Source organism: Canis lupus, chromosome 9 (genome assembly GCF_048164855.1).
Source record: "Canis lupus baileyi chromosome 9, mCanLup2.hap1, whole genome shotgun sequence".
Classification (NCBI taxonomy): Eukaryota; Metazoa; Chordata; class Mammalia; order Carnivora; family Canidae; genus Canis; species Canis lupus.
Genome location: NC_132846.1, coordinates 46964023 through 46989589, shown reverse-complemented (window position 1 = coordinate 46989589; position 25567 = coordinate 46964023). Strand labels below are relative to the sequence as shown.

The window sequence follows — 25567 nt, the reverse complement described above, 5'->3', positions numbered from 1 at the left end:
GATAATCAAAGTGCTGGGGGGAAAATAAAATGCTAACCAAGAATACTGTATCTGGTAAAACTGTTGTTCAAAAATGAAGGAGAAATAGGGGTGCCTGCATGGCTCAGTTGGTTGGGTAGCCAACTCTTGATTTTGGCTCAGGTCACAACCTTAGGGTCCGGGGATCAAGCCCCACAACAAGCTCCATGTTCTGCAGAGAGTCTGCTTGAGGATTCTCTCCCCCTTCTTCTCCCTCTTCCCCTCCCCACCAAAAAATAAATATATATTTTATAAAAATGAAGGGAAAATAAAGATTTATCCCAGATAACAAAAGCTGAGCAAGTTCATCACCACTAGAGCTGCCTTACAAGTAATGCTAAAGGGCGTCCTTCAAGTTCATTATGTGGTTGAATGGATTAAAAAAACAAGGCCCAACTATGTGCTATCTATAAAAGATTCACTTTAGATATAAGGACACACATAGGCTGAAAGTGAAAGGATAGTAAAAGTTATTTTGTGCAAAAGGTAACCAAAAGACAGTAGTCATATTTATATCAAATAAAAAGTCAAAAATTGTCACGAGACAAAGAAGAGTATTATATAATGATAAAAGTGTCCATTCACCAAGAGATTATGTGTGTGTGTGTGTGTCTGTGTATACATATATATATATATTTCAAATACAGAAACAAACAATGACAAAATTAGAAGGGAGCAATAGACAGCAATAAAATAGTAAATTTCAATGTTCCACTTTCACTAATATATAGAACAACCAAACCGAATATAGGAAAGAGAGGATTTGAAAAACACTATAGACCAAAAGGATGTGATTGAACACATACAGAACACTCTACCCAACAACAGTGGAATATACATTCTTCTCAAGCACATACAGAACATTCTCCAGGATAGATCATATGTCAGGTAAGAAATAAGTCTCAAACTTAAGAATACTAAAATTACATCAAGTATTTTTTCTGACTACAACAGTGTGAAACTAGAAATTAATAGCAAAAGGAAAACTGGAAAATTAACAAATATGTGAAATTAAAGAACACACTCTTGAACAGGAAGGGGTCAAAGAAGAAATCACAAAAAAAATAGAAAATATCTTGATACAAATAAAAATGAAAACACAATGTCCCAAAACTTACAGGATTCTGTAGTAGTACAAGTAGTAGTAGTAGTAGTAGTAGTAGTAAAAGGGAACTGTATAGTAGTGAATATCTACATTAAAAAGGAAGAAAGATCTCATCACAACAACTGATCTTTACATTACAAGGAATGAGAAAAAGAACAAACTAAACCCAAAGTTAGCAAAGGAAGAAACTAAAGAAAACTTGATAGAATTACAAGTAATTTTTTTAAGAAAATTGACAAATTGATAAAATTTTAGCTACAATAAGAAAAAAATAAGACTAAAATAAAAAAATTTAGAAATGAAAGAGAAAGCCAACAAGCACATAAGAAAATGCTCCATATCACTTGCCATCAGGGAAATACAAATCAAACTACAACAAGATACCACCTCACACCAGTGAGAATGGTGAAAATGAATAAGACAGGAAACAACAAATGTTAGAGAGGATGTGGAGAAAGGGGAATCCTCTTGCACTGTTGGTGGGAATGTGAACTGGTACAGTCCCTCTGGAAAACTGTGTGGAGGTTCCTCAAAGAGTTAAAAATAGACCTGCCCTATGACCCAGCAATTGCACTGCTGGGGATTTACCCCAAAGGTACAGATGCAGTGAAATGCCAGAACACCTGCACCCCAATGTTCATAGCAGCAATGTCCACAATAGCCAAACTGTGGAAGGAAACTCGGTGTCCACTGAAAGATGAATGGATAAAGAAGATGTGGTCTATGTATACAATGGAATATTACTCAGCCATTAGAAAGGACAAATACCCACCATTTGCTTCGACGTGGATGGAACTGGAGGTATTATGCTGAGTGAAGTAAGTCAATCGGAGAAGGACAAACATTATATGGTCTCATTCATTTGGGGAATATAAAAAATAGTGAAAAGGAATAAAGGGGGAAGGAGAGAAAATGAGTGGGAAATAAATACCAGGGAGGGTGACAGAACATGAGAGACTCCTAACTCTGGGAAACGAACAAGGGGTAGTGGAAGGGGAGGTGGGCGGGGGGCTGGGGTGACTGGGTGACAGGCACTGAGGGGGGCACTTGACAGGATGAGCACTGGGTGTTATGCTATATGTTGGCAAATTGAACTCCAATAAAAAGTATACAAAAAAAATGAAAGAGAAGACATTACAATTGATGCCACAGAAATAAAAAGAATCATAAGGGACTACTGTGAATAATTATAGACAAACAAGTTGGATAACCTGGAAGAAATGTAAATTCCCAGAAACCTACAACTTGTCAAGACTGAATCATGAAGAAATAAAAATATGAATAGTAAAAAGTTTAAATCAGTAATCAAAAACCTCCCAACAAAGAAAAGTCCAGGTTCAGATGGTTTCACTTAAGGATTCTACCAAAAGTTTAAAGAATTTATGCCAATCCTTCCCAAATTCTTCCAAAAACTTGAGGAGGGAATACCTCCAAACTCATTTTATAAAGCCCATTACCCTGATACCAAAATCAGATAAGGACACTACAAGAAAAAGAACTCTAGGCCAATATCCCTGATAAATATTGATGAAAAATCCTCAACAAAATACTAGCAAACAGAATTCAACAGCATGTTAAAAGTATTGTACACCATGACTGTGGGATTTATTCCTGGAATGCAAGGATGGTTCAACATTTTAAAAATCAGTCAATGTGATACATCACATTAACAGAATAAAGGATAAAAACCATATAGACCAATATTACAGAACTGAGAGGCCAGAAACAAACCCTCAGGTACATGTGCAAATGATTTTAAACAAGGGTTCCACGACTTCACAAAGGAGAAAGAATAGTCTTTTAACATATGGTCCTGAGAAAAACTGTATATTCACATACAAAAGAATGAATTTGTATCTTACACCATATTATAATAATTAACTCAGAGTAGATTAAAGAACCTAAATGTAAAGCCTAAAACTATAAAAATCCAAGAAGAAAATTAGGGGAAATCCTCATAACATTGGATTTAGCAATGGTTTCTTGGAAATAATACCAAACTCACAAACCACAAAAACTAACATAGACAAACAGGATTGCATTAAACTTAAAAATTGTGCAGCAAAGAAAACAATCAACTGAATCAAAAGGCAACCTACCAAACAGGAGAAAATATTTGTAAGAGGTTAACATCCACAGTACATGAAGAACTCCTAGAACTCAAAAACAAGAAAAAAAAAAAAACTTAATTAAAAATAGGCAAAGAATTTGAATAGATGTTTCTCTAAAGAAAATCAACAAATTGCCAACAAACATGAAAAGATCCTCAGCATCACTAATATCAGGGAAATGCAAATCAAAATAAGAATGTGATATTACCCCATGCCCAGTAGGATGACAACTATGAGAGAGAAAGAGAAAGAGAGAGAGAAGACAGTGAGAGAGAGGAAGGAAAGGAAAGGGCGGTGGAAAACCAGCTTTGGCAAAGATGTGAAGAAGTGGGAACTCACTGTTAGTAGGTATGCAAAATGGTGCAGCTGCTATGGAAAACAGTATGGAAGTTCCTCAAAAACTTAAAAGTAGAGTAACCGTATGATCTAGCAACCATACTTCTAAATATTTTGGATATATATCCAAAAGAATTGAAAACAGGATCTTAAAAAAAAAAAAAAAAGAAAACAGGATCTTGAAGAGAATCTGCACACTGATATTCATTACAAATAATTCACAATAGGTGAGAGGTAAAAGAAAAAAGAAGTCTATCAATGAATAAATAAAATGTGATCTACATAGGCAATGAAATAGTATTCAGCCTTAAGAAGGAAGAAACAAACTGTCATATGCTACAATATGGATGAATCTTGAGGACATTATGCTACGTGAAATATGCCAACCACAAAAAGACGAATAATTCTACTTATATGGGGTATCAAAAGTAGTCAAACCCTTAGAAACAAAGTAGAATGGGAGTTTCAAGGGCTTGGGGGAGGGTAATAAGGGTTCAATGGGTATAGAGTTTTAATTTTTTGAAAAGTTCTAGAGATCTGTTGCATAATAATGTGCATATAGTTAACACTACTGTACAGTATACTTTAAAATCGTTTAAATGAGGGTGTCTGGGTAATTCAGTTGGTTAAGTTTCTGCCTTTGGCTCAGGTCATAATCCCAGGGTCCTGAGATTGAGTCCTGCATCAGGCTCCCTGCTTGGTGGGGAGCCTGCTTCTCCCCCACCCTCTGCCTGCTGTTCCCTCTGCTTGTGCGCTCTGTCAAATAAATTAACAATAAAACCTTTAATGAAATAAAATAAAATCATTAAGATGATAAGTTTTTTTACCATAATTTTAAAAATGTACGAAAAATATTTAATCTTAATGGTAATCAATTAAAATGCTGAAAATATGCTGAGATACTCTTTACTCTGCCTTTCCACTTAGCAAAGAAAAATAACCAGTGATAGCAATAGGTAGTGAACTGATCTTTTTGTAAAGTAATTTGGCAATATATAGAAAAAGATTTAGCTTTACCATTCTCTTATAATTTGTTCATTCCTTCATCAATGTATATTCAGCATTTATTATGCTCCATTTAGAGGATACAGCTCTGGAAAAAAAAGGCATGGTCCTTATATGAAACTTAGATTGTGGTGGCAGAAATTAAATGCTACATTAGTATATAGCAGGGAACTTAAGCTAGTCTATAATGTATAAGGATTAGTGAAGTGCCCAAAAGAAGGGGCAGGGTGGGGTATGGTGACTAAACCAAAATGTTAATTTCAGCATTATTAATAAAGTACTAGAATTGGAAACACAAACAGAAAAGCTAACTCTATAAACTATGGCATAGACATTCATTGGGACATTTTCCCAACTGTTCAAAAAAATATTTTCAGTGGTCATCTGGGATTGTCATTAGAGCTGTTCCTAAATATTCATTTTTTAAAAGATTTTATTTATTTATTCATGAGAGACACAGAAGAGAGAGGCAGAGACACCGGCAGAGGGAGAGGCAGGCTCCATGCAGGAAGCCTGATGTGGGACTCGATCTCCGGGACTCCAGGATCACGCCCTGAGCCAAAGGTGGATGCTCAACTTCTAAGCAACCCAGGCATCTCGGTTCCCTGATATTCTAATTCTCTTCCTTCTGGACACTTAGTAGGATTGCACTTGCCCATCTTCTTTGAAGTTAGCCTGGCTGTGTGACTTGTTTTAACCAAAGTGATGCAAAGTAAGCAAGTGATGTTTCCCTTCTAGGAAAACTTTAAAAGCCCATGCAAGGTGGCCATATTTTCTTCTACTTTGGTGACTGTGAATGTTTATGTCTAGATGGTGCCTCCATCAATGTCAGTATGGATGCCTGATTTAGAATAAACAGTTTCTCTGTCAATCTACATTAGACATGTAACATGAGCAAAAAATAAACCTTTGTTAAGTGAAGTCACTAAGATTTGAGGAGGTTTTTTTTATTTATTTCTATTGGTGTTCAATTTACCAACATACAGAATAACCCCCAGTGCCCATCACCCAATCACTCCCACCCCCTGCCCTCCTCCCCTTCTTCCACCCCTAGTTCGTTTCCCAGAGTTAGCAGTCTTTACATTCTGTCTCCCCCTCTGATATTTCCCACACATTTCTTCTCCCTTCCCTTATATTCCCTTTCACTATTATTTATATTCCCCACATGAATGAGACCATATAATGTTTGTCCTTCTCCGACTGACTTACTTCACTCAGCATAATACCCTCCAGTTCCATCCACGTTGAAGCAAATGGTGGGTATTTGTCATTTCTAATAGCTGAGTAATATTCCATTGTATACATAAACCACATCTTCTTTATCCATTCATCTTTCGATGGACACCGAGGCTCCTTCCACAGTTTGGCTCTTGTGGACATTGCTGCTAGAAACATTGGGGTGCAGGTGTCCCGGCATTTCGCTGCATCTGTATCTTTGGGGTAAATCCCCAGCAGTGCAATTGCTGGGTCGTAGGGCAGGTCTATTTTTAACTCTTTGAGGAACCTCCACACAGTTTTCCAGAGTGGCTGCACCAGTTCACATTCCCACCAACAGTGTAAGAGGGTTCCCTTTTCCCCGCATCCTCTCCAACATTTGTTGTTTCCTGCCTTGTTAATTTGCCCCATTCTCACTGGTGTGAGGTGGTATCTCATTGTGGTTTTGATTTGTATTTCCCTGATGGCAAGTGATGCAGAGCATTTTCTCATATGCATGTTGGCCATGTCTATATCTTCCTCTGTGAGATTTCTCTTCATGTCTTTTGCCCATTTCATGATTGGATTGTTGGTTTCTTTGGTGTTGAGTTTAATAAGTTCTTTATAGATCTTGGAAACTAGCCCTTTATCTCATATGTCATTTGCAAATATCTTCTCCCATTCTGTAGGCTGTCTTTGAGTTTTGTTGACTGTATCCTTTGCTGTGCAAAAGCTTCTTATCTTGATGAAGTCCCAATAGTTCATTTTTGCTTTTGTTTCTTTTGCCTTCGTGGATGTATCTTGCAAGAAGTTCCTGTGGCCAAGTTCAAAAAGGGTGTTGCCTGTGTTCTCCTCTAGGATTTTGATGGAATCTTGTCTCACATTTAGATCTTTCATCCATTTTGAGTTTATCTTTGTGTATGGTGCAAGGGAGTGGTCTAGTTTCATTCTTCTGCATGTGGATGTCCAATTTTCCCAGCACCATTTATTGAAGAGACTGTCTTTCTTCCAATGGATAGTCTTTCCTCCTTTATCGAATATTAGTTGACCATAAAGTTCAGGGTCCACTTCTGGGTTCTCTATTCTGTTCCATTGATCTATGTATCTGTTTTTGTGCCAGTACCACACTGTCTTGATGACCACAGCTTTGTAGTACAACCTGAAATCTGGCATTGTGATGCCCCCAGATATGGTTTTCTTTTTTAAAATTCCCCTGGCTATTCAGGGTCTTTTCTGATTCCACACAAATCTTAAAATAATTTGTTCTAACTCTCTGAAGAAAGTCCATGGTATTTTGATAGGGATTGCATTAAACGTGTATATTGCCCTGGGTAACATTGACATTTTCACAATATTAATTCTGCCAATCCATGAGCATGGAATATTTTTCCATCTCTTTCGGTCTTCCTCAATTTCTTTCAGAAGTGTTCTATAGTTTTTAGGGTATAGATCCTTTACATCTTTGGTTAGGTTTATTCCTAGGTATCTTATGATTTTGGGTGCAATTGTAAATGGGATTGACTCCTTAATTTCTCTTTCTTCAGTCTCATTGTTAGTGTATAGAAATGCCATTGATTTCTGGGCATTCATTTTGTATCCTGCCATGCTACCGAATTGCTGTATGAGTTCTAGCAATCTTGGGGTGGAGGCTTTTGGGTTTTCTATGTAGAGTATCATGTCATCGGCAAAGAGGGAGAGTTTGACTTCTTCTTTGCCAATTTGAATGCCTTTAATGTCTTTTTGTTGTCAGATTGCTGAGGCTAGGACTTCCAGTACTATGTTGAATAGCAGTGGTGAGAGTGGACATCCCTGTCTTGTTCCTGATCTTAGGGGAAAGGCTCCCAGTGCTTCCCCATTGAGAATGATGTTTGCTGTGGGCTTTTCGTAGATGGCTTTTAAGGTGTTGAGGAATGTTCCCTCTATCCCTACACTCTGAAGAGTTTTGATCAGAAATGGATGCTGTATTTTGTCAAATGCTTTCTCTGCATCTAATGAGAGGATCATATGGTTCTTGGTTTGAGGAGTTATATTACCAAGAATCTACACTGATATAGTATCTACTCCATGGGAAAAAATGCAAATTACGTTAAGTAGTATAAAAGAATACAATAAACATTGCATACTATATAGACATCCTAGTCCTAGAAAAAAGATCAAAGAACACACACCCAAATATTGATAGTGATTGTGTTTTGAGGGATATGTGGGGATTTTTCCTATCTCTTTATAGCATGCATTCATAGATTATGTCTAATGGGTAAAAATAACAATTCTTATTGAGCATAGATATCACAATAAAAAAGTTCAGAAGGGAACTCTTATCATTTAATATTTGCAAACTAAATGTTTTCCAGAAAGACGGGATTATCCTTCCATAAACATGTCCCTCTGACAAATGGGAGCTACTTGGACAACGTTTTAATCTATTCAGCATATATTTATAATTATCCACAAACTTAAAATCTAACACTGTTTATCTTGTACCCTATTTTAACTAAGCTCAAACACTAGAATATTTTTGTTGCTAAAGGTCTTATTTCTTCTCCTTTCCAGATTCCCAGTTCAATACCTCATTCTATTCAGGCCTACAGAATCCATATCAGTTAAATCAATCCAATTAAATATTGCTATTTAAAGAACATCATTGATCGGTTTAACTCAGAATAAGCTAAGTCACTGGTCAGGAAAGAATGACTTTACTTTTAGCTATAGAACATATTTCCCAGGGAACTTAATTTCTACTGCGATGCCACCCATTTTACCATGAAGATAATGACATTGCTAACATAAGATATTTCCAAATAACTTACAGTGACTTAAAGTATTTATGGTCCACTTATCTTATGTAATGATGTATAGTAGCTTACATCATGGCTGAAGACCTCATCAGATGCAGCAAAAAATACCTATACCTTTATTTTTAAAAAAGAAAGAAAGAAATCAGCTAGTTATGGAATATTTTCTAGTAATTATAGAATTTGATCATTGTTTCCTAACTATAATAAACACTGATTATGAAAACATATGACATAAAGTATAAAGCCCTACCATAGTCAACCACATCCATGATATGATCAACAATGATATCAAGTGATTTTTCTTTTCTTTGGTATTTGCATGACATATTTGCCATCTTTTTATTTTTTTAACTTTTATTTCCTTATTTTCTGAATATGTCCCCCGAAAATTTTTTTAAATCCATCTGCTAGTCTTTGTTTTTTCACTGCAATGTTTAGTCTGTTTATATATAATGTAATGACTAAAGTGTTTGGATTTATATCTACCATTGTGTACAGTACCTTTGTCCCAATGTGCAAATTTTCCTCTTCTTTTATTAGCATTGGCTTATTTTTAATTATTTTATTTTTAACCTGTTAGCATGGAAATTATTCACTCTTTTACTATTCTTTTAGGGGTTGTTCTAACAATCACAGTATGTAATTAATTTATCAAAGACTAAAATCAATTGATACTTCTACTTTGTCCCAGAAAATGCAAGGATCTCAGGACTTCTTACCTTTTAACTTCCCTTAGAACAATGAGGGAGCAACAGACAGGATGAAGAATTAAAAGAGAAAAGCCTCAATATGTTGCCTAGAACTCAGACTCCCATTCAACCTTCGAGAGCAGATTGTTGGCCTCCTCACGGGAAAAAAACAAATCCCATCACTACTTAGACTTCAACACAAGCCCTAGCTTAAATATAACACCCAGCATTCACTTTCAGTTCTATAATGAGCTGGTTCTCATCACAGAAAGAACAAAACATATGACCTTTTTCTCCCCATCTTGAGACTGAAGAACATTCTTTTCTTGTCCAATGCCCCTCCCTCTATCTAAAAAAAGAGAGAAATGCTTGTCATCACATGAAGGTCGGGGACACTTCCATAAGGCATTGCACTGAAGCTCATCATATCATACCACTAGTCAGTAGGAACCAGAATACACAGTTCCCAACCACATCTGCCATTTGGTTTGGTTCCTGTAGTAAAGGAGAGTATTTCTGGGTGCTGGATGTAGACTCTGCAAAGGAAGAGCCTCTCTGTAAGGTACAACTTTAGAACTCAGAATAAGCCTTGGGAACTTCCATAGTAGTTCACATCACTGAGCATCAGGTGGTCTCAATACTTCCATGACCAAGAAACCCAGGACTTGAATCACATTCAGAGGATGCAGAGCCTGACACATTAAAATATAGTGATGGTTCCAAATTTCTTACATGGCCAAATGACAAGATAAATGTGTGTCAATAATCAGCAAGGCAACTATTGGACAACTTCTGGCAAGACTTGCAGTCTTTGGCTCACATGGATTATGCAGTTGCTGCTGCACTTGAAACTATAGGCTTCCATAACAGAGACCCAGCTAGTGCTTGCTGCAAGAGGGATCATAAGAAACTGAGTCCTGCTTCAGGTGGCACTGTGACTTACAATCAATGTTCACATCCAATCCATGTTATCCATCCACTGTTGACTATTCCCAATGATAGGAGATTCTTAATAAAATATAACCCTGCCTTAACTTATCAATGGAACCCAAATAATAAGAGTCCATATTATGCTGGAAACCAGCTAATGGGATCCCTGGGTGGCGCAGCGGTTTGGCGCCTGCCTTTGGCCCAGGGTGCGATCCTGGAGACCCAGGATCGAATCCCACGTCGGGCTCCCAGTGCATGGAGCCCGCTTCTCCTTCTGCCTGTGTCTCTGCCTCTCTCTCTCTCTCTCTCTCTCTCTGTGACTATCATAAATAAATAAAAATTAAAAAAAAGAAAAAAGAAACCAGCTAATGGGTCACAAGGATTCTGTTTCATGATTCCAACCATTCTGGTCATATGTCAATTACAACTGGACCTATAGATGAGGAACTATCAGAAAGACTGCAAGAAGGGCAGCCCGGGTGGCTCAGCAGTTTAGCACTGCTTTCAGCCCAGGCCCTGATTCTGGAGACCTGGGATCGAGTCCCACATTGGGCTCCCTGCATGGGGCCTGCTTCTCCCTCTGCCTGTGTCTCTGCTTCTCTCTTCCATGAATGAATAAATAAAATCTAAAAAAAAAAAAAGACTGCAAGAAGACTACAGAGTTTTTTCTTTTTTTAATTCACTAGACAACCAAAAGCAACAAATAAAAGAGTCAATCCATGTTTATTTTTCAACTATATCTTCTGAGAATTTCACCAGAGCCACAAAACCAAGTAAGTACTAAGTCTTCTCTAGATACTTCAGCTACCCACATTATTCAATTCTTCTGTACCCATTACAGACACATTATAATGGAGCACAGATACAACCTCAGAATGGGATTCCTCTGTGCTAATTAAAACAATAACAACACTACATTAGCAACATGTAACAGAAGGATCACATCCTTCAAAACTGTATTATGAAGATATTTCTTTAAAGATTTATATACTGTATTTTGAAGGAAAGCAATAGCAGTGATATTATTATGACAAACATAAAAGTCACCATCCACAGGATTTAAATAAATTCTCCTTTCAGAAATAATAATAATCTGTATTAGCTAAGAAGGGAGAATGATATAGGGCTACCCTCTGAGCATCTACTAGTTCCTTGTCTTTTTATTTCCTGCTACTCAGTGTAATTGGTACTCAGGAATTCAGCAAACAACCACCAATCTAGGTGAGGGAGAGTCCACAAGCAAAGCTGCAATTCAAATATGAATAAGCAAAACACATACCCAAGTGTCCAAGGTAGTTTGGAGGTGTGGCTAAAGGAATGGGTTCAGCAGCTGTGACTGAGAATGATTTCTAGCCAAATTTGAGTTAATGCTTTTAGAAGAGCAAAACAGCCAGGAATCAGAGAGTAGCCTACCTACCCACACAAAGCTGTGAGGCTGGTCCTGTCATTGCACAGTGTAAATCCAATGTCAATGTCAGCAAGAGCCAGCAGCACAAACATGTAGTCATCCAGTCCAGCATCAGTCGATGAAATGATGAGTGTATATGGGATTCATAGCCTAAAGCAGTTTCAATCATGTTTCATCAATTAATTAACAAAAACAGAAGATGGTCAGGTGCATTTGCTGAGGAAACAATCATGTAAAAAGAATAAAAATGGAGCAGGTTTCAGCCTTTGATTGGCATCTATCCCCTTGTAAGAACAATGATCAGGATAAATCATGATGGCAAAATATAGACATTGAGCTTTGCAGGTAGTGACTAAGGAAAACAATGGGCTAATATATTTAGGAGTGGACCAACCCCAACTCTTGGGCAGGTTTCACAGTATTTTGGAACTCTATGTCACCCCTGTACCCAGACAATACAGCAACTTTATAACAAAGTGAACAACCTCTCAGGCCCACAATTTTTAACATCGCTGATTGCCTGTCACTGGGTGACATCTTTGGTAGTAAATCATTTGTTTATGAGACTTCCAATTGGAGAGAGTAGCAGGTTCAGCAGAATGCTGTGGAAGGCACACAGACCCACAAGTTCAATGGCATAATAAACACTATTATAGAACTAAAAGTTCTTTGAACCTCACTTCCAAATGTGTGTGTATGTTTGTGTAGAAACATATACATAAGCATATACACATCATATTTAAAACATAACTACCCATTCTTGGGTAGTTTCCTGCCTTCCCAGGACACCTAGAACAAAATCTAAACCCCCACAGCCCTGAAGAATCAGCTTCTACCCATTTCCTCTCCAGCCTTGTCTTCTACTCCCCCCTCCACCACCACCACAGGCATCCTCTCCTATTTCGATGCCCCTTCCCACTTTCTGGAAGCTCTAGGTCTAGATTGACACATGTCTGGACACTTCTCTGGTCATTCTAGGCTCTCTACAAATATTCCACCACCAAACAGCCTCTTCTGAGCTTCCATGTAAAAATGGCTCCCTACCTCACATGCTCCAACCTCTTGCCTGTGCTATTTTCTCTGTAGCCAGACACTAGCCGATGTGGTGCACGTATTTATTTTATCAAAGGACAAAGAGAACACCTCTCAGTATCTGAAATCAAACCACAAGACTAAATTTATTATTCACTATAATACAGATAAGCAATGCTGGCCAAAAGGCCTCTCCAAGCAAAACAGATGGCTGATCTCATAGAAGGCTTTGGAAAACATAAAATTCTGACTGGCAGGTGTTCAGAGGCAAATGTGGACTAACATCAGGTGGATGCTCAGGTAAGGCTATTATTAATTGGCTGGCACTCAGAGGCAGGGTTTCTGGAGAGTATCTATCCCTGATTGGCTGACTTTCAGAAGTGAGGAGCTGACACTGGCTGGTTTTAAAACCAGCTTTCACCAAGACAAGTTGGTATTGACCTAATGAACAGATTTAAAATTGGTTCCGAAAGCTACCTGTAACCATAGCTACAGAAAAATCAGGCTTTTCTTAAGTCTGTGGGAAATCTTGTTGTATTATCCTATAAAGATAAATAAACTCCATGAGATCAGGTTTGTCTGTTTTATTCATCTGATATCCCCAGTACTTACTACAGCATCTGGCACATTCACTATTGGATGAATAAATTAGTATTTTTTTGGCAGGATTACTGATAATAAGCACTTCTAAAGTTTGCCTCTTTATTTTCGGAGCATACTGTAGAAGTGAAGAGCATAGCTTTATAGTCATACAGTCCTGGCTTTCAACTTTGACTGCCATTAACTAGCTTATGGTCTTCGTGAATCTCCATTTCATTATTTGAAAGAAGAGTGGGAGGAAAGAACACAAGTATCTACCTCCCAAGGTCTCTGAGGATAATGGAAATAATGCCCAGTTTCTAGCATGTTAAGTGTTCAAAAATATGAATCATATATATTACTACTTGGAAGGTCTCTGAAAGGCTCAAAGAAAACATTTCAGATCATAAAACCCAGGCTGCTCTGGGTTGGTCCTATGGAAAGGAACAAAGCAGGTTCTGAAATAAGAGGCTCCAAGAGGTCTTCCTGACCCTAAGCCCTCTCATCCCCTCTCCTTCAACCCTCTCAACTACACCCCTCATTACCACCTGAATTTTCGCCTTCCTTCATCCTCCCTGCACAGGCCAACCACTCCTGATATTCCCAGCATTAATATCTCCCAAGCCTGTAGATATGTTAACTTAGTTAAATAATTTTCTCCCAAAAGAAACACTATTTGGCAAGTGCACTATGTTGATCTATTTATGTGGCTAACCCTGTCCAACTCACTGCAGCTTATGATATAGCAGAAACCTGACACAGCAAGGCAAAGGTTAAGTTTTAAAGGAACCTTTTGAGGCAGAGGACTCTACAGGCCTGGAGGTTCAAGGTAAAGTCCATCCACACTGTTGCTTTGCCCAAGTCCAGTCCCAGCAAAAATGATAGTTTTCTAGGTCTTCGTGAGATTTAACATTCTCTCTCTCACACACACAAACACACACACGTGCACACACACACACACACACACACACACACACACAGCACTTCACTCAGCAGCACCATCCCCAGCTCTTGCCAATCAGAAGCTCTAGTACCTTTAATTAGGTTTATGGACACAAAGGAGCCTCAGGCTAAGTATTTATTCCTCTGGAACTGTCTGAAAACTGACAAGAGCTAAGTGTATCTGCTCACACTGATGGTGAACTATAATCTTTCTGTAAGACATTGTTTCACATTATCTGAATTTTATTATAGTATTATTGTCCCTGGATCTCGTTAATACAGATACATTAAACCGTGCTCTGTGTGAAATGTAATAAAGACCACAGTAAAGCCTGTGGGGAGATGGCCCTGGGTTTGAATCTTCTCTCTCCCGTTTACTAGCTGTGTCACTCTGGGAAAGTTGCCTATGCCTGTTGAGCGGTTTTATGCCCATCTTGTGGAAGTGTTTTGAGAATATCAACATATAAGCCACAGGCACAGAGCAGGTATTTATCAGGCAGCAGCATAAAATATGCAGGGGTACCCAACACTTCAATCCACAGGCTGCCAAAACTGGGTATAAGACCATCAGTGACTTTGGAAAAGAATTTCAGAGAAAGTAGAGGATCAGTAGGAGTATATGTTCTCTTGGAGAATAGGGGATAATCCAGAACAATGAGAACTCCCTTGACTCAGTGAAGGTCTGGAGTAGAATTGGTTTCATATCCCAAAGTTGAGCCATAGATTAAAACCTTCTGAAGGATTCCTATGGGTCTCCTATGAAATTGAGCCAAATAAAGTCAAGGCTAGCCACATATCTGAATTCTGTATGCACATTCAACATCAGGAACAAGAAAGTGTGGTGAATTGCTAGAGGGGTGCATTCCAGTGAGAGTTCTGGGAGAGGCCTAAGGCTTTTCTCCAGTTATCCACTGAAGTCAAGACCTCATTCACTTCTGCTCTCATGAAGGCACCACTTAGTGGCTGCTACCAGAAATGACAGTATAGAATTAGCCTCTGGATCTCTCCTAGTAACCCATTCATTGCTTTGTATTTATTCATTCAGAAAATATTTACTGAGTCCTTATTATGCACCAGAGAAGTGCTAAGTGCTGGATATACATAGCAGAATAAGATTCAGTGGCAGCTTTCAATGAGCCCTTGGTCAAGACAACTGTTGAGTAATGCGGTTACATGTAGCCAAAAGAGTAGAGATCAAGTTCCCAATGGAACTTGGACCAAGCGCCCTCCAACCTCCCTCACCTCAGGAGAAGTATTTGCAAATAAATGACTCTCCATTGCTTGAGTGCACAAAGGCCTTTCCACCTCATTCCTCCTGCCTCTATTATCCATCATTACAACTGCACCAGGACCAGGTCTTACTCAACATTCAAAATAAAATCTCTTGCCCAATCCTCCCCTGAGGAAGACTTGAATTTGGGGGGGCAATGTTGTTCATTTTCTTTTCTGTATGGTTTAACTGCTTCCCATGACTCAACCTGCCTTGGAATGCTTCCCTTTTCATTCCCACGCTTCCCTTTCTCCCTCTCTTTCTGCTAAGAAACAGACAGGTGAAAGACAATGGATTAAGAAATAAAAGGAACATTCCAATCCTTTTTCCCAGTTTCATCCCCTGACATTTTAAGCAGACATTTTCATAACTCTTATTTCAGAATTTCCCGTGGCACATTCTAGTGAATATCTGGTTTTAATCCCTTGAGGATAAACTTGATTTGGGGAAATAGTCAAATTTTAAATGGAGTCCCTACTGATGACTCAGATAGGTGACTGAACTGGGTTCATGTCATCATGAGTCCAAAAATGAGTCGTAGCTATTAAAGAAGGAAATTGACTTTCTTGGGTAGCTAGAAGGCAATTTAGAAAGGGAGCTCCTCCAAATGTATTTTGGGCTCTGAGAAGCTTCAGTGAAATAAGTATATATCTCCTGAGGCCCTTACTTAGAAAAGTTATACTCATTTCAGATGCATAAGTTTTCTCAACATTTTTAGGATCACATGTGAAAAAGTACTAAGGAAATCAATGGGGATGGCAGGTGGGTGATCAGGACTGGGAGAGCTACAGGTGCTCGGGGAGGATGACCTGGCACATCCTCTGAAGTTAGGACTGGCCTAAAAGAGGCAGGACACCCTTCTAACTGCGTGGACACTGGAAGTAAAGATGGATACAGGTAAGAGGAGGTAAGTCTGAGCTGGAGCATCAAGAAAGCATAGAGGAAATGAAAAAGTGCTCACCTTGTGAGCATGGGTATATTTACCTATGTGACACATTTGTGTATGCCCAGCAAATGTTGTCACTGGAGGGAAGTTAGATGTAAAACTGGAAGACAGGTGGAGCACAGCCCAGTTATGAAAGGCTTTGAATACTATGCCAAAATGTTTGAACATTTCCCTATGAATGTTGGGAAGCATGAAAGAACTCTGAGCAAAGGAGCTAAGAGATCCAAGTGGGGTCTGATCACACATAACATCAGGGCAGAGGCAGCCAAGGCTGAAGATTGGGAGAGGCCTGTGGATTTGGTCAGATGGGAGTTCAAATCCTGGTTTTACCACTTACTGGGTTAGTGCATGGCTGTGAGAAAATCTATTTCCTTATCTGCAGAATGGGAATAATGCCAGTGTCATCAAGTCCTTGTGAGGATCTCATGTCTAACACCAAGTGAGCACTCAAATGACAGCTTATGTGTTCCAGCACATTGGTGGTAATAGATCAGGAGAAGACAGCCTACCAGCTGAGAGAGATCACGTAGGAGGCTGTTACCATAACTCTGAAATGGAATGGCTACGCGCTCAGCCAAGCAATGGTGTCCTTCCCACAAAGGCAGTGGAAACAAAGGGTTTGCAGCCACACATATTTCAAAGAAAATCAAAGAGGTTTGGTGATTAGATAAGAAGAGGGAAGGATCAGGTTCAGGCCCACAGCCTGGGCTCTGGAAGAAAATGGTACCACCAGCAGAGACAAGGGGTTCTACACTGGAGTTCTACACTGCACAGGATCTGAATCAGCAGGACATGAGAAGGAGGAGGTCGGAAGCAAACTGGGTTTGCTCCTTCAATCCCTTGGAGACTCTGCTCTTCCCAAATATCCCCTCATCCCAGAAGCTCTCCCCAATCAGCCCCTACTTGCACTATCACTCTCCACCCCACTCCTTCAGAGCACATGGAACTACCTGACATGGTATATGTTTGTTTCCTGGTGGGTTTTACTGTCTGGCTGCCTCTCAATAAAACATATGCTTTTAGGAGGGACAGTCTTTGTTTTGTTTTGCTTAATTAGTGCTGACACACAGTAGTTACTCAATATATATTAGTTGTTGTTACTAGAGTGTTTTCAAAAGTGCCTAGCATATAAAACACATTCAATAGGATTAGCATTTATTAGTGAATATTTCCAAAAAATTGTAAAAAGCAAGAGACAGATGAAAAGTACTATACCTTAGAGAATTCACACTAATTCCCCAGGAAGAGGAAGAAGAATTAACAGAGCCACTGGGGTTATAGATTAGAAAGGTTGGGCCTTTTTTAGAGTAGGGAAGGAGGTGAGATCTGTCCCTGGGGAGGCTGTATAGCCATAGGCTTTTCCACAAGCTACTGATGAAGACAGAAAAGAGAGGCAAAACTAGTTTATACTGGGACAGGCTAACAGCTATGAAAGGGGAAGAATGGATATTTTCTGGCAACAGAAAAGCAAGGAGCTTGGGCTGAGCAAATTTCCGACTATAATAAATTGACCTGTGATGGCCTCTTTGGCCCAAACTTTCCCTTTTCTCTTGTCAAGTCATTTGGAAATCCAGATTCTGGCAGAGTTCACAAGAGCTCACTTAGCTGGGAGACCAAACATCAAGCTAATTAGCAGATTCATAATTGCTCCAGATATACAGGATTGCAAGATCAGCTCCTCCAGCAAATACGCCTATTATGCATTGAGAAAAATTTTGGCAAAGTCATTAACACAACTTCACAGTGCAACAGGTCTATGCTGCTGGTGGAATAGAAGTTCTACCACTTCTCAACCTCTCCTAGATAACAGATCAGACCTCAGGGAAGCCACAACTGCTCAAGCACCTCCTCTCAGGAAGCATCAGGTAACATGCAATATTTCAGAATTCTCTTACAAAAGCAAAAATCTCCAAGGCTGTCTTTCGATTCAAGTTAAGATGCTGCTAAATTAGATGGTGAACAAGGGTGAGTGGTGGTGGAGTGCCCTGAAGTCCATCCTCAAGCCATTAAGTGAGATTACAATGTTAGCCGTCTGCAATCCCCTAATCACAAAATATAATGACCACAGACTCCATCTTTATAAAGGTCTTGGTTTCAGAATATGAATAAACAAATCAAGAGAGGATATAAAAATTAACTCTCTGTGGCCTTCCAGAAACCACAGGCATGACAATGACAACATATCCTTAAAGCATATACTTAAACCATATCCTTAAAGCAGACCTGGGAATAAGATACATTTCTCCAAGATCTTAACCAACATGGAAACAATAGGTCCCTATTAATTCCCTGAGCCTCTGTTATGCTGAAAAGGAAGTATACCCATGTTCCTTCTTCAACTGTTGAAAAACCCTTAAAAAATTGCTTTTCAGACTGATTTAAATCTACCCCAAATTGCAAATTCTCACAAATGCAATGAGCCTGTTCTAGAATTACCAGGTGAGATGATTGTGTCAATATATAGGAATGTTAGATAGACATTAGTGTTGACTTTTACAGTAGTCATTTTAGCACAGTTAATAACCAGTGCTACTACCACTGTTCAGGCCATTTAAGAGGAAGGAATGTCTGACAAAGCTGAGTTCCTTGCTTGGGTCTCCCTCTGACTAACTGCTGGGCCAGTTACTTAACTTTTCCATTTAAAAAGAATTTATGAGGTCTTTGTAAGAATTATATGAGCTGATAGCAAAGGACTTTGTGTGCTGCCTGGCCCATGGTTATTTCCTTTAGGGAGCCAATTTTTGAGTTTTGTTTTTTGTTTTATTGGATTGTGCTTTGCTTTTGTTTCTTGAATGCTGAAATTACATTTAGAGGGCAGCCTCTCTCATTCTAGCAGGATGATAAGCTAAAATGACACATTCACATATTCCTGCTACAAGCACCTGGAAATATTAGGTTTCTTTTAAATGCATAACTGAACCTACAATGATGAAAGAGAAGTTAGCAGGTGCCAGAAATGAAGCAGCAACTGAAAATCAGAAGTAAGCAGAGGAATCAACTGGGCAACTGCCCCCAAGGGTAAAAGGAGTAGATCATGAGGAAGAGGATGGAGTAGAACAAGTATTGATCCAGGAAAAGGTGAAATCCAGGTTTAGATTTCACCTAGCACATAGGGACCAGAAGCAAAGCCCAAACGGCCTGCCCAAGGTGGAATTCTGGTTGCTGCCCTAAGGGAGGCCCTGCAAAGAGTGGCAACCACAGGAAAAATGGGCTGAAAAGCATTCTCCCACTAACTCAGGTCGCTTGTAAATGTTTGTTTAACTTCAGGAAAGGAAGACAAAAAGCTCTCTGCTAAATTTAAACCCCAGATCTCTCCTTCTGGAGTACAATTTCAGGCTACCTGCATGGTCCAGAAATGCCCAACCTGAGAAATTAACAAAGCAATTGGTCCTCGGCCACTAAGAGGCATGGAAAAACTAGAACAAAACCCCCCATGACCCATGCCACAGACAATTCCCACAGAAAAAGGCCCACGAAACTCACAAGTTACAAAAGCACATTAAACAAGAGGATTCTAGCTTCAAGAGCTGGAAATAGAATAATCTAAAAGAGAATATAATTAAGTATGTTTAAAAGGAAAGAAAAATCTCAGATGCTAAAAGCGCATTTGATAAAAATTCAACATTCATTCATGAATTTCTGCACTTCTTACAAATCTGAGAGTAGAAGGACCCAGTAAAAGGGCCCACATCAACCAACCTACAGGCACAACATTCCTAACCACATGGCATTACAAGCTCTCCCTTTAAGGTCAGGAATAAGACAAAAAGGTTCTATCACTCCTCAGAAAATGATATGTAAAGAGTCTGATAGCAAATACTTTAGGCTTTGCAAACTAGAAATTTGCTGTCCAAACTAGTTAATTTTGCCACTGTAATGCAAAATGAGCCATAGACAATATGAGTGTGGTTTTGTTTTAATAAAACTATTTATAAAGGCAGTATAGTAATAATCCAGGCCAGTACCTTAATACAAGAAAAATAAGTGAACGTCACTCTGATACTGTAATGTAATACAAAATTTATATTTATCTTTGTTTCTGGTTCCTGGCACAGAGCTAAAACCCTTGGATTTTGTAAGATGAGTATCTTTTGTTATTCATAATCAGCCCCTTTGAACCATACCTAAATTTATGCTAATGAAATGACTCCAGAGGAAAGAGGCTGGCTACCATGGAGGGGGGAGGGGGTGCTAGAGATTGAGTTCAGTCAACAATTTCCAATGATTTAATCAATTGTGCCTATATAATGGAACCTCCAGAAAAATCCAAAATGATGGCGTTCGAAGAGCTTCTGGGTTAGTGAGTATAGAGAGGTGCCAGGAGAGTGGTGCATCTAGACAGGGCATGGACACTCCAATTACCCCACCCCCATACCTTGCCCTACTCATCTCTTCCATTTGGCTATTCCAGAGTTGTATCCTTTATAATAAGCCAGGAATGGTAAGTAAAGCACTTTCCTGAGTTCTGTGAGCCATTCCAACATATTATCAAACCTGAGGAAGGGCTAATAAGTGAGAAAGAAGGCAAGAAAAAAATTAAATTTCCTTCCTACTTATAGCCCATTGACAAGTCCTTGAAACAAGCAGAGTGATATTCCTCTAGGAACTCTGTTGCCTCGGTGTTAGTACTTTGCTAAGGGCAAAAGGCAATCTTAGCCTGACCCCTGGGGATCCTGTGAGTCTACTTAAAGATATAAAAATTCCTTTGGAAACCTCCTTTGTCTCTACCTTCCCAAGATACATGTTGGCAATCATCCCCCAAGAATATGACCCACTGATATATGTCTGAAGGGTCTCATGCCTCAGGTTTTATTAGACAGTAATAAATGACCTTTTCCCAACAATAGCTAGCTCCCCCAATGTCCTGGAAACCTTGCTTCCAAAATTCCTTAGAGATTTAGTTCTCCTTAACCACCTCCCAACTTGACAGTATATAATCAGTCATGACCCTAGTGCAGTTCTTCCTGCCCACAGGTCCTATCCCTGTGCTTTAAGAAAACCACCTTTTTGCACCAAAGACATCTCAAGAATTCTTTCTTGGCCATCAGCTTCAAACCCTCATGTCTTTCCTACTCAAAAGGTAGCCAATTTATAGCCAGTCAGTTAGAAGTATGGGAGACCTAGAGTTGTAAATGGTGTCTGAAGTGGGGGGTGGTCTTGTGGAACTAAGTCCTTTAACGTGTGAGGTCTGTGTTTAACTCCAGATGGTTAATGCCACTGAACTAAATTGTATGACACCCAGTTTGTGTCTACAAAAAATTGGAAAATGTAATGTGGGGAAAACACATATTTGGTGTCAGAAATGTTCCAAGTAGAGAGACAGCTTTCCTTTAATCATGCAACTTAGGAAAAAAAAAATCTGTCATTATCAAAAGATTATATATCCATCTATGTAGGAAATGCAAGAGCGTCTACAATAAAAATTGAAAATTAATGAGAATTCGACTGTGTACAAAAACAAATAATATTCTTATACACCAGCAACAATAGGAAGGGATAATAAAAAGATGCCATTAACAAGAGCAATATAGATGATGGGATACTTAGGAATACATTTAACAAAGATATGCAAGTATGGTAAAAATTATGAAATTCTATTGAAAGACAAAAAAAAAAAACTTAAATAAACACAACTAGTCCACGTTTGTGGATGAGAAGACTCAGTACCATAAGAGGATAAATTGGGATCCCTGGGTGGCGCAGCGGTTTAGCGCCTGCCTTTGGCCCAGGGCGCGATCCTGGAGACCCGGGATCGAATCCCACGTCGGGCTCCCGGTGTATGGAGCCTGCTTCTCCCTCTGCCTGTGTCTCTGCCTGTGTCTCTGCCCCTCTCTCTCTCTCTCTCTCTGTGACTATCATAAATAAATAAAAATTAAGAAAAAAAATAAGAGGATAAATTCTCACATGTATCTGTTAAAACAACTGAGTAATTCCAACAAAGCAAAACGAGGTCTCTACAGTCTGAAAATATATTTGAAAGTGTAAAGAGCCTGGTGTAGTCAAAGCCATTCTGAAGGAGGAATTTAAGCCCAAAGTAAGTAAAAGAGTGGCTGGGGCACAGTGGAAAAACACACCATTAATGAAGAACACAAAGCCACAGAACACATCCACATATGGATGGGAATGCGGTATATGACAGCACTGAGAAATTTCAGTATATGGAATGAGACAACTGGTCACCCATATGGAAAAAGATTAGATTCCAATGTCCTACTAATACACAAAAATTAATTCTAAGTCGCTGTAAAACACTACATTTCAAAACCTTTAAAAGAAGGTGTAAGAAATATTTTTGTAAAATTAGGTAGAGGAAGATTTCATAAATGAGACACAAGAAAGCATGTACCATAACAAAGAAATTAATATATTCCATTAAAATTTAGCACTGCTGTTAAATAAAGATCATTAAAAAGTAAAAACATAAACCACAGACTAGGCAAAGATATTTGTAGCCCATCAAAATGCAAGGAATTAATACCTAGAATATAAATGATTCTTATAAATCATTAATTTAAAAAAAGGCCAATGGCAGAATGAATGGCCAATTCACAGAAGAGGAAACTCGAGTGACCACCAAACAGATGACAAGATGCTCTACCACACTAGGGAGCAGAGAAATGGGAGATAACATGAGGAGATACAATCGATGATGATCAAATAGGCAAAAATTTTAAATCTGTTCAATCAAGAGAATGCAGGGAAACAACTGCAAATGGGAACATAATTACAACTGCCCTGGAGAGCGGCTTGGAAACATCCACCAAACTGAAGATGTGCATATTCTAGAACTAGCTATTTCTCCCCCAGATACCTGCTTTAGACAATCCCTAGTGCATATTCCTAAGCAGATATGCACACGATGTTCTCCACAGCATGACCTGCAACAACAAATAGATGGAATCATCTTAACCTTCTCTTAGGTTGAGTGGATGGATCAACTGATTTATTCGTATAGAAAAATTAAATCAACACGGATAAATCTCAAAAACAATGTCAAAGGGATGCGTACAATAAAATAGAATCCGTGTAAATTTTAAAACACTTCCTCCAAAAAGTATAAACATACCTGGGAATGAAGCACAGGAATTCTGGTGGTGGTGGTGGTGGTGGTGGTGACTGTAGAGGGAAGGAGGGTGGGCAATGGGCAAGGGGAAGGATGACGTTTCAGGAGTACCTACAATATCTTCTGTCAAAGAAAGAATGGAGAAGGAAAGAAAGACGAAAAGACACAGGACCAACAAATACACAGCAAACATTAGCATCTGTATAACAGGGCTGGTAGCATGCCTGTCATGTAGTACGCCATAGTGTTCTTTACACTTGATGTATTTTATAACTTGAAACGTTATTTTACAAAAGAAGTCATGTTCTGAACACACATGTACGTCTCATGACATAATTACAAGACGTCGAAAACCCTGCTTTGCCTTGGAAAGAACCAATACTCACAGCCCTCACATTCACTTCAGAAGCTGGACCCAATGCCACTGGCACCTTCCTTTTTCCAAAATCAAAGCTTCCTACAAAGAATGAATATTGGTCAAACTCAGAAATATTCATAAGAATGTGAACATTTCATATTCATAGCTCTGAAGGCAACTTAAAAAGGATTCCAGAAACATCTGGGGCAATAGCAGCATTAGTGGAAGCATCATAGGATTACATCTATCCCAAGGTCACTACTTTGAAGGGAGTAAAACCCATTTATACTGTAAGTCTGATTTTTTTTTTTTAATTCAGCAGCAACTAAGTCATTCCTCTGATGACTGTCAGTGTTCTCCAATGTGGGAGTCAACACATCACATGGAGAGTGCCCTAGGAGTGGATGCTGGTGCCAGCCTTAAAATGACACCACATCCTCACAAAGAGCATGTGATTCAACACAATGCTCACACGGTGGTTGTAAATTATTGCAGATCCTCACCTCATCCAAGGGGGATTTACCTAGGTATTTTGCTCAGAAAATGGGAAACATGTTAATCAAACACTGAACCCCATGGGTCTGCAGAAAGGCAACACAATTTTCACAGTGAGATCAGATCCAGCAGCGGCAGTAAGGACAGGGCACACCCCCGGGACTGGTAGAGGAATCAGAGAACCTGACCGGCATAGAGTGAGGCATTCACCAAAAGCAAAAGCCCCTGCATCATTTCTGAATCTGCTCACTCTCCAATTCTATAATAATCAGATGAGCCTGAAAGCCTCCAGCCCACTCTGCAGACAAGAGTTCCACTGGCAGGTGTCAGTTCATTATACAAAGCCTTCATTATGTTTACAACACACATTGCAATACATTTGATGAAGCATAGGCATGTTTATTAATAAATATTGCTTTATTTAACAAATATTTATTGAGTGCCTACTATGGCCGAATGCTAGACCAGTATACAAATGGTGAACTGAAAGAAGTCATATCCTCGCCCTCATCAGGTACCTAGAAATTTACCACATTGTTCCCTCACAAAACAACAAACTTATTCTAAGAAGACTTTAATTCCTCCTTCATTTGTCACCATATAAATCTACCTACAAAAGGGATTGTATAAAGCTTTCAAATCTACAAGATTACACTCTGTCCCTACAAACTACAACACACTGCAATTGCAATATTCACGGTCTCTACCTAGTAGAACTGATGAAATTGAGTCATTAATATGTAATTCATCTTACTGAAGAATATAACCCTGCTTTATTTTAGGAGCTACTTGATGATACCTGGTAGGTATGTCCCCTACTTGATAGGAGGACAAAAAATTGCCAAAATTTCTTGTTTGCTTACTCTATGCCAAGCACTATTAAGTATTTTCCACTTATTAACTCATTTAATCCTCACTGCAACCCAGCAACGTGGCATTACTTTTATCCCCAATTTATAGGTGAGGAAAAATGAGGCATACAAAGACAACTTGTGCAAAGTCACACAGCTAGTAAATGGTTGAGGTACAATTAAAATTCTCATCCAAGCTCTTCACCACTACACAAAATTGCCTCAGACACAGACAGAAAGGATGGGAGTAAAACCTCTACTCCTAAAGAAACATGCAGATTTCAGGGATTTCTCCTAAAGAAATGTCACAGGTATATAAGACATGGTTAATAGCATCTATTTTATAGAACTGCTTAAATAGCAAAAGAGGAGGGGGAAAAAACCCAGAAGACCCTAAAAATCCAAAAGCACAGGAATTAGGGTATTTAAATAAATTA

At 38.9% G+C, this 25567-nt stretch overlaps 1 protein-coding gene across 20 annotated transcripts in view; it reads right to left on the bottom strand.

Moving 5' to 3' along the window:
• RGS6 (regulator of G protein signaling 6) overlaps window positions 1-25567 on the bottom strand; it is a 570894-nt gene that overhangs the window by 454265 nt on the left and 91062 nt on the right. The gene's annotated exons all lie outside the window — the stretch shown is intronic.